The sequence below is a fragment of the Apodemus sylvaticus genome, chromosome 6 (genome assembly GCF_947179515.1).
Source record: "Apodemus sylvaticus chromosome 6, mApoSyl1.1, whole genome shotgun sequence".
Taxonomy (NCBI): domain Eukaryota; kingdom Metazoa; phylum Chordata; class Mammalia; order Rodentia; family Muridae; genus Apodemus; species Apodemus sylvaticus.
This window is the reverse complement of record NC_067477.1, coordinates 70,383,803-70,395,376: the sequence shown is the minus strand read 5'-3', so window position 1 is coordinate 70,395,376 and position 11,574 is coordinate 70,383,803.

Here is an 11,574-nt window from a genome sequence, read left to right as displayed (position 1 = left end):
CTGGGATTCACAGAAGACAACAACAGATTTCACAGTTGACAAGGCTGGCCATCAGTGTCTCTGAGAAATCAGGGGATCATTAAGCGTAGTTTTCATTTAGGGGCTTTTCTCAGCAAGCCCTTTCTTCCATCTTTCACAACGGTCGAAGTTACACACGAAGCATCAAAAGGGATGGGAGAGGACAATGAGACGGCTGGAAGCAAAGACAAGTCTGGGCCATATGAAAGATGCTTCCAACCACGAAGGGAGCTTAGAGGAGACCGGGGAGGCCAGCCGGCCCTCACATGCTGCTAGCTGAACCTTCACAGGACTGGAGTGAGAGAGGAGGCGGCCCCTTCAGCACTTGGTTCCTGTTTCAAGAGAAACAGTTTGCAGGTCGCCCGGCACCCATGAGCTCGGTTCTCACTCAGCCCGTACTTCCCACACACACACACCTCATCCCCTTTCTCTGCTCCCATGAAGTTAGAAAAAACAAAAGCCCTTACTTGAAACCTTGGCATAGATAGTGGGATTTGTCTAAAAATGGGAGAAATGGATTTTACACCCCTGCAAATTAAAACCAACTTCTAATGGAATTCAATACACCCCTGAGCTTTTCTTCTGTCTCCTAAAGTGTTGGTGGGACGGAGCCTCCTCCTTTTCTCTCGTTCTTGGAGACCCGTTTCTCTTTCTCTGGAAAGAGCTGCTCAGTTTGGCCTGTGTTTTGCCCTGTCTTGCCAGGAGCTGCGTGTGACCTCTCTGAATGAGCCATAAATATATACCACTTCTTTCAAAATATTCGCTGAGTACCTACTGTGTGCTCAACACCGAGGTGTCAAAGGAGAATAAAAGAGATAAAGTCCCTATTTCCATGTAAGTGAGCAGCTGACTCCCAGAGTGAATTCTAGGAGCAGTGGTTAGAGTCCTTTTTCAGAAACCTTACATGTTGGCATCTGAGACTCCTAATTCAGTATGACACCCAGTGAAACACATTACTTTTATTGGACTAGGACAATTGGCTATCTGTGTTCCAGGTCAGTTTCAGTACTGCAAAATCAACCAAGGGAGAACAACACACAGTGAGGATGCTTAGTCCAGAAGAGACCAATTCGGAATTCTACTTGAATAGCTGGCTAGAGGCTTCACTGACCTCAGAGCATTCATAAAGGAGGAGGAGAAAGGGCCCTGTCATCACCGCCCAGCCTCCTTTCGGGGTGCAGGGCATAAGGGAAATAGCGCCATGCTTTGGGGAGTAGGGGTCAAAATCAACAGTGCACTGTGAAGGCATGAAAACAGCATTCTTTAAACATGTTTATGCCTTAACTCAGAAATCCCCAAGACACACAGGAGTGGAGCCAGTGTGAGGGCCAGGAATTTGAATTAGCTCAAAAGGCTCCCTTTCTCTCCTCTCCCACGTGCCACGCAGGTGCAACTGAAAGGCATTCAATCGGGGACAGCCAGAAACATGCAAAGTAAGAGTCTTGGCCAGGAGACTCTGGTACTTGGGATTGGAAAAGAAGGGCAGCAGTCAATGGGCAGATTGTGCCGTCTTCTTATCAGGCCCCCTCACTAAATAGTGCAGGGTTTGTCCAATATGCAGATGGGGGAAGAGCAGATTCTTGTTTTCTACTAATGGCCTCCTAACTACTGTCAAGTAGCAACCGGCAGACTGGGGATTTATCTGGAGCGGGGAGAGTGGAATAGCTTGTTCCGGCACGGGCATCACACGGCCAGCCTCAGTCAGACCTCCAGTGCAACCCCAGCTGCCTCAAAACACCAAGATGGCTGGAGTCTTTGTTTGGCAGGACAGAAATGTGTCATAAGTATATGTGTGCAAGTGTCCCACCCACAGGAGCAGGAGGAAGCAAGTGCAGCTCTCCGAGGGCCTTACATTTGTCAGAGAACTCACTTTGGCTGCAGAATCACGATTCACTCTCCCATTTTGGGTTAGCATATTGTATAGAAACACTTAAATTCATGTTCTACATGTTCCAACTGCAGGTCTTTGAGGAAAAATTCATATTCTAGGAAAATGGCCTTATTAATCCCTTAGCTACCTGTACCTGACACATGACTTCATACTCCAGAGGAGCAGTGTGGGTGAGCTGGTTTGAAAAATAAAGCAAACGTGCTCCAATACCTGTAGAGCGCTTGTCCTATCAGTGCTGGAGTAGGCGGTGCAGATGCTTGGGTTGTCATTTTGTAATGCCACCCCCCACTGCCCTTCCTTTTCATCATCTGGTGTCATTTGAATGTCAGTTTCTGCCAGTTCTCAGTCATTTGGGCATAATAAACAGTCACATAGCCACCTCCCTAATAAACTGACACGCCACACTGTTGGAGCCCACTTGTCTTTCATGGGCAGAATCAGCCCCACCTTCTCCTCCAGATGGGACCACAGCACATGTACTGACACACCGATGAGCAAGAGGTCACCAACCTCTTCCTTTTTCACTTTGGAGTAGGAATAAAGGGTATTATAAAAACATGTAACTCCTCCCTTTCCTAAAACGATGTAGAAAGTGAGAAGAAGAAAGAACCGAAACGCAAATCCCTGCTCGGTATCATATTATGACCCCGTTGGGTTGGAGAAACATAGGAGAGGCCCTGCCAGCTGCTCATTACATCCAAAAGCCATGTCTTCAAGGCAGAGCCAATGACGGACACAAGAACCGGGGTGAAATCCAGCCTGTTTCTTTCTTGAACTAGACGACTCAGACAGGGCAAGATCATTTCCTGAATGACCCAGAAAGGCAGAGGCAAGAGGGTCACAGGAAGGCCAAGGCCAGACAGGTCTACATAGCAAATTACAGGCCAGCTAGGAGTATACAGCAAACCCCTCTAAAAAAATAAAAATCAAAAAAAAAAAAAAACAAAAACAAAAACAAAACGACAACAACAAAAAAACCTCCAAACCAGCCAAAGGTGATGTATCTCTGTGACTCCAGCACTTAGGAGGTTTGAGATAGAAAGACTCATAGATTTTAAGCCCAGCCTACACTAAATGTGAGCTCAGGCCAACCTGGGCTGTATTAGTACAAAAGAAGATAAGTTTATACCCTGTGACCTTGTGTTTGGAGTTGTCAAGGGGATGCTGTGTCATCAGGAACTTGTGGTATAAAGAGGTCAGTGCAAAACTGTTTGAAAAGAGTAAACCTTGCCACCACTCTCCATGGTAAGCAGTTCTTACTTCCCTAAACATAACTGGATAGATACCTGCTTTCTTTTCTCCTTTTTCCTTTGGGGAAGAACGGGGTGTGGGGGGATTTTAATCAGAAAAAGAATTGTCAGATAATAGAGCCGAAATTCTGTTCATGTAACCTAAAGTCAATCAGAAAAGCAGCAAGCTGAAAGCCTGGGTCTGCAGAATAAGATTGCAAGGGCACCGTTCTGAGTGTGCGTGTAAGCAGTATGCCAGCTCAGTGGTCCAGAGAGCCGGAAGCAGTCTCAGCGGCTTCAAAGCCACAGACTGGGTAGACCAAGAAAAGAGTCCTGACACTCTTATTCCTGTTCTGTTCTATGTAGTTTTAAAAGCTCACTACCGTCTTTGTCCAGGACCTCAACAGAGCTACCAACCCCTCCCAGCTCTCTTTGGTACCCCCTTTGCTCCAGGAGCCGCAGCTGCCAGCCCTAACCTGAGACCCTTGAAGCCACAGATAACACACACACACACACACACACACACACACAGCTCCATTACCTTTTGACTTGCCTACTAAACACAGTTGTTGGACACAGATACCTCCCACCTGGAAAGGTCTGCCCTTGCCAATTTATTATCTCTGTCTCTCCTTCCCCTCTAAAACTCAGTGGTTTATTCCATCTAACCTCTGCCAGATATACTTGGACACTTGCCCATAGCAGAGGCAGAAGACGCTAGCTCTCCATGAGGCCTTGCATTATTGTTGTGTCCTGCCTCTTCTAAAGCATGGCAGAAAAAGCCCCTCTCCTTCCTTGTATCTGTCTTTTCCTCCTGGGACCTAGAAGTCCCACCCGTACCTTCTGTCCAACAATTGGCCCCCAGCCTTCTTTATTGACAAATCAAGAACCAATTGGAGAACAAGATTTTAACATCAGGACCTCCCTCTACATATAATCACTTTTCCCCCCTACATTCTTTGTTTACATTCCAAATGATTTCCCCTTTCCCAGTTCCCCCCTCCCCATAAGTCCCATAAGCCCTCTTCCCTCCGCCCATTCCCCAATCAACCCCCTCCCATTTCTCTTTCCTGTGGGCGTGGGGAGGATCATTAATGGACGCCTGACTATGACTCTTCCAGCCCAGATCTGGGCACTCGGGGACTCCTGCAGACTCCAGCACCACCTGTCTTCCAAAGCAATGCTTCCATGAGCAGATGTGCACTGACCTGCTAATGATTCACCCTGAGTGTTGTCTTCTTAAGAAGGTGGCAAGCAAGGAACCACCAAGGACAGAAGATTCCAGAAGCCGTTGTGCCTGGGAGGGGGTGTTCCCAGTGATAGGGCCATTCCACAGACACCCCACCCCACCCCAGGTCTTACCACCTTCTCTGGCCTAGGGAAGGTCTGCACACACTGGCAGCATTTTACCATTCTAGCATGGAACCAGTGATTCGTTTTCTTGCCCCAGGAGAAGCCGGTTTTGTTACGTGGGTTCCTGCCTGGGATGAGGGGGAAGAACACTGCTGCCTTTTCTGTAGGCACCTTCAAGTCTCAGAGATTAGAGTCTGTGAAAAAGTAAACAGTTATATAAGGAAAAACAAGCTTGTTTGAATCTTGGATCTTCTGTCTGGGACCTGGAGTACCGCGTGAGGTATTAAAAATAATGTGGGGATTACCGCCACATCTCTTCCCTGTTTGTTCTGAGTCATACTCTCACTTAAGCATCAAGAAAGATGACCTTTCTCTTCAATTGCATTTAAGGAAGCCTAATGCCGGATGGAAAATTTTGAGAACGTTATCATTATAATTATGAGGATTTCCTGGGAGGACTTTTTTTTCTGGAAAAAGACTTTGAGGGTGTGACGCCTGGTGTTGTGGAAGAAGGCACTGGGGGGCTGAGGGCTCCATACCCTGCTCACCTGTGACGCCTACGAGACTAGAGCAAGCTTGCGTCTCTGTTTACAGCTCTCAGAATTTCCTTGAGGTACTTCTGACTTCTACTGGAGGAGAATTCTTCTTTCTTAAGGATATCTGGACAAGAAAGTTCAGCCATTGGGGCCATTCCCTGGCTACACTGATACTCCACGGAAGAGAAATACATTCTGTATTCTTTTCTCGTGTGGAGGCAGCCATTCTTGCTTGTATAGGTGTCTTGTTTGGAAGATTACACTAGTGGTGTTCAGGAGAGAACTTGAAGAAATATTCATCTAATTTCTCGTGGTGGTATTAATTATGACTCGCTTTTCCATGGCTACCCCACAATGCTTGGGGTTAGCAAGTGGCACTGTGTTAGCAAGTGGCATTGGGAACAGGGCTCATTATCTAGTTAATTTTCAAAGCCCCGATGGTAGCTAGATGGCCAAACCATACAGTATGAAGAAGGGTGTTGTATATAAAACAGATAATAATTTGTCTCCCCTGCTGAGCCAAGAGAGAGGGAAAACCTGGAAACCTGTATTAGAGAAGAGGTTTAGGTGAGACATAGTAAAGAACTTACTGGTGGTTTCCAAGTTCCTAAACAGGCTGAGAAAGATTCAATACCGTGGTTTTGGCCAGTAAAGACAGCAATGATTCTAGCCACATTTTATACAAACAGAATCTATGTTATCTGGACGAGTCTAGTATACCTTCTGGCAGATGTGAGCTTCATTTCCCTGCAGGATGCCTTTGACCTGTGGGCATGGCTGTGAACAGGGTCTCTTCTAGAACTTCCTTCTAGAAATGGTTAGATTTCTCATCACTCTGAAGGCAGGCTCACTGCCAGTTCTTAGAAGACCAGAGTTTTCTAAGTTGAAAGGATTTTCTTTGCTGCTTTTTATAATGAATATATATATATAATATGTAATATTTCTAATGAATATATATATATATATATATATATATATATATATATATATATATATCTTGCAAGTGTGTCTGTGTACCTCATATGGATAGTGCCTGGGGAAGCCAGAAGAGGATGTCAGATCCCCTGGAACTGGAGTTAGAGGTGGTTGTCAGACTCCACGTGGGTGCTGGGAATTGAACCCAGGCCCTTGGGAAGAACAACCAGTGCTCTTAACTGTTGAGTTATCTCTCCATCAGGGAGGATTTTCTTTCATTTCCCGTTCCCTTCTCCTTCTCTTTAAAAACTTCTATTTAGTTTGTTGAACTGCCAGTGACTGTCTTCCCATGGGGCAACCTATGCTTCCCACTGATTGAGGCTAGCAGGTCACATTGCCTGTTTTAGATTAACCCAGAGCTATTTAAAGTTGTGATGAGGCTGCTGCTGACCCCCCACCCCCGCCAGCCGCCCAGTGTCACCTTCCTTCTCCTCCTCCTGTCCCTTTACTCTTCCATGGCCTCCTTTCCTTTCTCCCAATGTTCTGGTAGTTCACCCCCTCTGCTCCTATCCCTCTCTCACTCTCCCTGTGAGCTGTGCTCCCAGCATCTTTCAGAACCATGGTTCCTTCTCAAGATCTCTAAAAGAATTCCTGACTGTGAGCAGGTTGCAGGGGGGAGGAGGGGGGAAGCGCACAGGAGAACACGAGGAACAGGCCCTTGGCACTGTTTATCTATCCAGCAGGTATTTACCAAGCAGCTCCTTACATGCCAGGTCCCCTGAAATTAAAATGATTGGCAATCCATAAACAGAATTAGAGTGATAGTCCTTGCATTTGGACATACACAATTGATTGAATGGCTGGGGGATGAACTAAAGACTGTACTTCCCCTACCTTACTTATGCTCATTGGCAGTGATTTATTTTTTTTGCTAGAAAGGAAAAGGAAGAATGGAGGGAAGGAGGGAAGGAGGGAGGGAGGGAGGGAGGGAGAAAGGGAGGGAGGGAGGGAGGGAGGGCTCAGCCGAGCACTTTCACAAGGGTTGTGTTGCAGAAGTCCTAACCACCACAGTGGTCTGCCTTGGAATGTCACTTGATGGTAATTAGTTTTCTTTTTTCAGCCAGGGACCCCTTTAGCATTGCAGTATCTGTCCCTTTCAAATCCTCCCTGAGCACTGCTTTGTAAGTAATTGTAATCAATCATTGCCTATGGGCAAACCCTTCTTAATAATGAGCTCATCATCCCCTCAGGTGGAAATACAGCAGCACAATTAATATTGGGGGATGAAAATAAATGACTGTTTTCTGAATAATGAGCCTGGAGTTCTGCTTCAGAGCTCAAAATGCAGCACAAGACCAAATTTTAATTCTTTTCATGAGAACTAACAGACTTTGCTTCAGACCCACTACACTTCATTAAAACTGGTAAGAGCCTGCAAAGCAGCGAAGACTATTGCAGCTGTGGCTCTCTGAGAGAAGGAAAGAATCCTCTGCTTGTTCAAGCGTGACACAGTGAGTTTGAAATGGAGTCCCTCCATCCGGATACATTAGGGTTCAATGCATTGATTTCCTCACATGCACCATGACCCACTCTCAGCTGGAAGCAAGGCCGCTCCTGATGCAGCCCAGACCTGTATGTGCTTCGATGGTGAGGAACTGTGTGACCTGAGGTGGGGGCTGAGGCACAGAGAAGAAAGGAGGATGAACGTCCTCCAAATTCAAGTGTGCACCCAGGACCGACCACAGTCTGAGCAGGCCATCCACACTTTGTCTAGTCAAGATGCGGAGGAAGAAGGGGCAGAGACAGGACAGGAGGCCTGTGGACATGCAGAGGTGGTGGACTTTTGCTCTGTCCCTGGACTAGGGATTGTTCTGAGAATTCTTTTTCTAGCTTTTCACACTATGTTAGATTAATGTCTTAGGGCTTCTACTTCTGTGATAAACACCATGACCAAAAGAATCTTAGGCATGCACACTCAGGGAAGTCAGGGCAAGAACTCAAGGCAGGAACCTGGCAGCAAAAACTGAAGCAAAGGCCACTCAGGAAATACTTCTTACTGGGTAGCTCATCCTGTTTTGTATATACACACACACACACACACACACACACACATCCCACCCCTACCTACCCACTACCCAGCAGAGACAGCTAGGCCTCAGCCTGACTCAGCTCGGCTCAGCAGGAGGGACCAGCAGGAACATCAGGAGAAGTTCTTGGCTGTGTCTCTCTTAGCAAAGCGAAGACCAGCAAAGAAGACTCAAGACCGAGAGTTGTACAGCCAGCTCCACAAGCAAGCCAAGCTCAGCCTCCATCACTGTCTATGGAGTCCTTGTTATACCCTCCAAACATCCTATGTTCTCCATGGGTTTGGCCTTAGCACATGTGTCTGTCTCAGCTGACATTACTCTGCCAATGAGCCCAAGTCCACAGAAACAGCAAAAACACCATTGTACACCCCCAGAAGGTTTTTGGTGCATTTCTTTCTTTGGAATCCCAACAAATACAGCTCAACTATACAATGTAAGGTGGGCCAATACGTGGGTGTTGTTAGCAAAGAATCCATCATCACGTGTTCTTTCATGTGCTTGCTTTAGCAGAACATCCTTTCATCCTTGTCTGCTTCAGCAAAATGTTCCTTCACGAGTCTGCCTTAGTTAGCCTTTCAGTCCACTTCAGCAAAACCCTCCTTCACATGTTTGCCCCAGCAAAGCACCATCCAACACAACTGACTTTCCAAAGGACCCTTAAGTTTTCACTTCAGCCCACTATTGTGTAGCAGTTCCCACCCAGATTAAAACATTCCATTGGGTTGGTTTAAACAGGAAGGCAAACTCAAAATAGCTTTAGGAAGTTCCTGAAACTAACAGGCTTCTCTGTGCTCTTTCCCAAGAGTAAAAAGGGCAGGCTTCTCGGACAAGCCAAGCTGCAAAGAGGACTCTGAGACCAGTCTAGCTGCCTGGAGGAAGTTTAGGCCAACTGAGGCACTGGGAAGGACACTCTCCAACCTATTGATCCACCTGCAGATTCCAAGCTTTTATGAGTGTTTACCCATACTTGGATGGGCCTTGGAGATGAAGCTGTGTTTGGGTCATTTCTTCTCCAATAAGTGAACCCTCACCTATACTCCTATTCGTGAGATGAATAAAACTCACTGGTTGCCCAAGTTGGACTTTAGTGGTATCTGTACTTTGGTCGGTCGTGAGTTCCCTATCTGGGGTGAGTAGAAGTATGTGTTGCATCTCCTCAGGGAATGTTTTGTCACACAGCACAGGAATCGGCATGTGGTCTTTGGAGAAAGGTCATGTGTTCTGTCACTAATGAGCTGTGTGACCTTGGGCCAGTCAGCCTCTCTGAGCTTCAACTTCTTTGTGAACAATAATAATGCTCTAGTATTGCTGAGAGAGAAAATTATTTAGTAAAGGGACTAGTCATTTTTACCATCAATAACACCGTTCCCTACTTGGTCATTGTTTCCCAAGTGCAAGAGTTTATGTCTTTATCTTCTAGGGCTCAGCACTTAGGATGTTCTCCCTTCTGGTCTACTGGATGGTTTTCCAGTGGCAGCTGCTGGTGAGGGGATAGCTGATCCTCTTGGGGCAATAACTGGGCCTAGAGAAAGCTGAGGTCCAACAGCGATATAGACTGTAACTCCCTATTAGAACCAATCTATTCTGAGTTCAGGAAGAAGCCTTCTGTATGAATGGTTAAGATAATAAGCACTTCTGGAGAAGACGGTGTGATTACTTTGTGTGTTCCTTTAGAAGCGTGGTTCTGCTGGGAAAGTGTTTTCTAGGAAAGCTCCTAAAGAGCCCACACTTAAGCACTTAGCACAGGCCGATGAAATGTGGCTGCTGGTCTCCTTGCCAGCCTTGTCCATCTGCACTGCCTTCCCTGGGCTCCAGGGCTGGGGTTCCTCATGGGGCCTTTCTATACCCACGCTGTGCTTACGGATGCTGTCTGTTCTTGGGGCTCAGACATCTACAGACACTCCTGAGAGAGGGCTTTTCTGTGCAAATAGCCAACTTCCAGTAGTAAGTCTGTGGCTGTGTAAGGGGAAGAAGCTACATGACTTCTCAGGCTCCCTTCCAGCCCTTTGAATACAACAACAAAAAAATCCCGGGGTGGGAGAAAAGAAAGAAGGAAGACCACAGGGAGAGGAGAGAAGCCAAGCATGGCGGGCTCGCATCTGTAATCCTAGCACTCGGAGGACTGAAGCACAAGGGCTGCCAGGAGTTCAAGGCCATCGGAGTTGCGTAGACTTTCGGAGAGAGGGGCGAGGGGCGAGGGGCGAGGGAGGGACAGAGCAAGGGTACAGGGAGGACAAAGAAGAGAAGAGAAACTCAATAACACTGCTCCCTTTTAAATTAGCATAGCTAGGCAGTGGAGAGGTAGCTGCTGACTCGGAAATAGTTCAGACAGCAATATGTCCACCGGCTCATTAGAAATGGCATTGAGTCCAAAAATGACTACAATCCAATGATATAAATACAGCATTCAGCTGGCTTTCTCAAGGAGTGAGACTGGCTTGCCTCTGACATAGTAGCCTTCAGGACCAAAGAGGGAAGCGTTGTGTGGCATGGTAGCAAAAACACAGCTAAGGAGAAAGCCTGGTTATGAAACAAGAAGGACAAGCAGAAATACCTAGCAGGAGTTTAGACATCTGGGCTCTCATCCAGGATCTGCTACTAACTAATGTGTGACCTTGGGTGACTCAATGCATTTATTTGGACTGATTTTTTTTTTAAATATGAAGAATGACCACCAGCTTTACTGGTTTTTTGGTTGGTTTTTGTTGTTGTTGTTGTTGTTTGTTTGTTTGTTTTATTCGAGACAGGGTTTCTCTGTGTAGCCCTGGCTGTCCTGGAACTCACTCTATAGACCAGGCTGGCCTCGAACTCAGAAATCCGCCTGCCTCTGCCTCCAGAGTGCTGGGATTACAGGCGTGCGCCACCACGCCCAGCTCCCATCAGCTTTACTAATATAACTTCCTAAAGCATATAAGTATGTACAGGTGAAATTTCAAAGAGAATATACTATATCTGTTGTATAATGTTCAACTGTCTTTGAACATTAGACTTCTGACCATGTTAGTCCGTATCCATCAATGTCTAGAGATATCCAAGTGAGTTACACATCAGTTCTTTCAAAAGTGTTTCCTACTATGAAAACTCTTCTACTGCCCTAGGAAGATGCATACATCCTAGCTGTGCCATCGAATTCAGACAATGATTTCTAAGAGTAATTTGATCATATGGTTATTTAATAAGCATGTTTAGTACCATCTGTGCCCTCTGCATGGTCTAAAGATAGTAACAATAAGACCACTGCACTTAAGAAACCCACACCAGATGACAGCCCAGTAAATCAGCATCAGCAACATCTTGGAGCCTGTCCCAGGAGCTGACCTGCACATGCATATGAGCATTCATATGATTTCTTCAGTGGAGACTGCTAGTCCAGGCTGGGCAAACCTGAAATAGCAAACTTCCTTATTTCAGTCAAGTTTGCAATGGCTAGCTTGAAATCATGGCTAAAATAATAACCCATATCCTCTGTCCAGGGGGGCAGTGACATTGTAAAGCAGAATTTCTACCAAAAGTCTTTAAAGACAAGGCCTGTGATCCACAAGAGC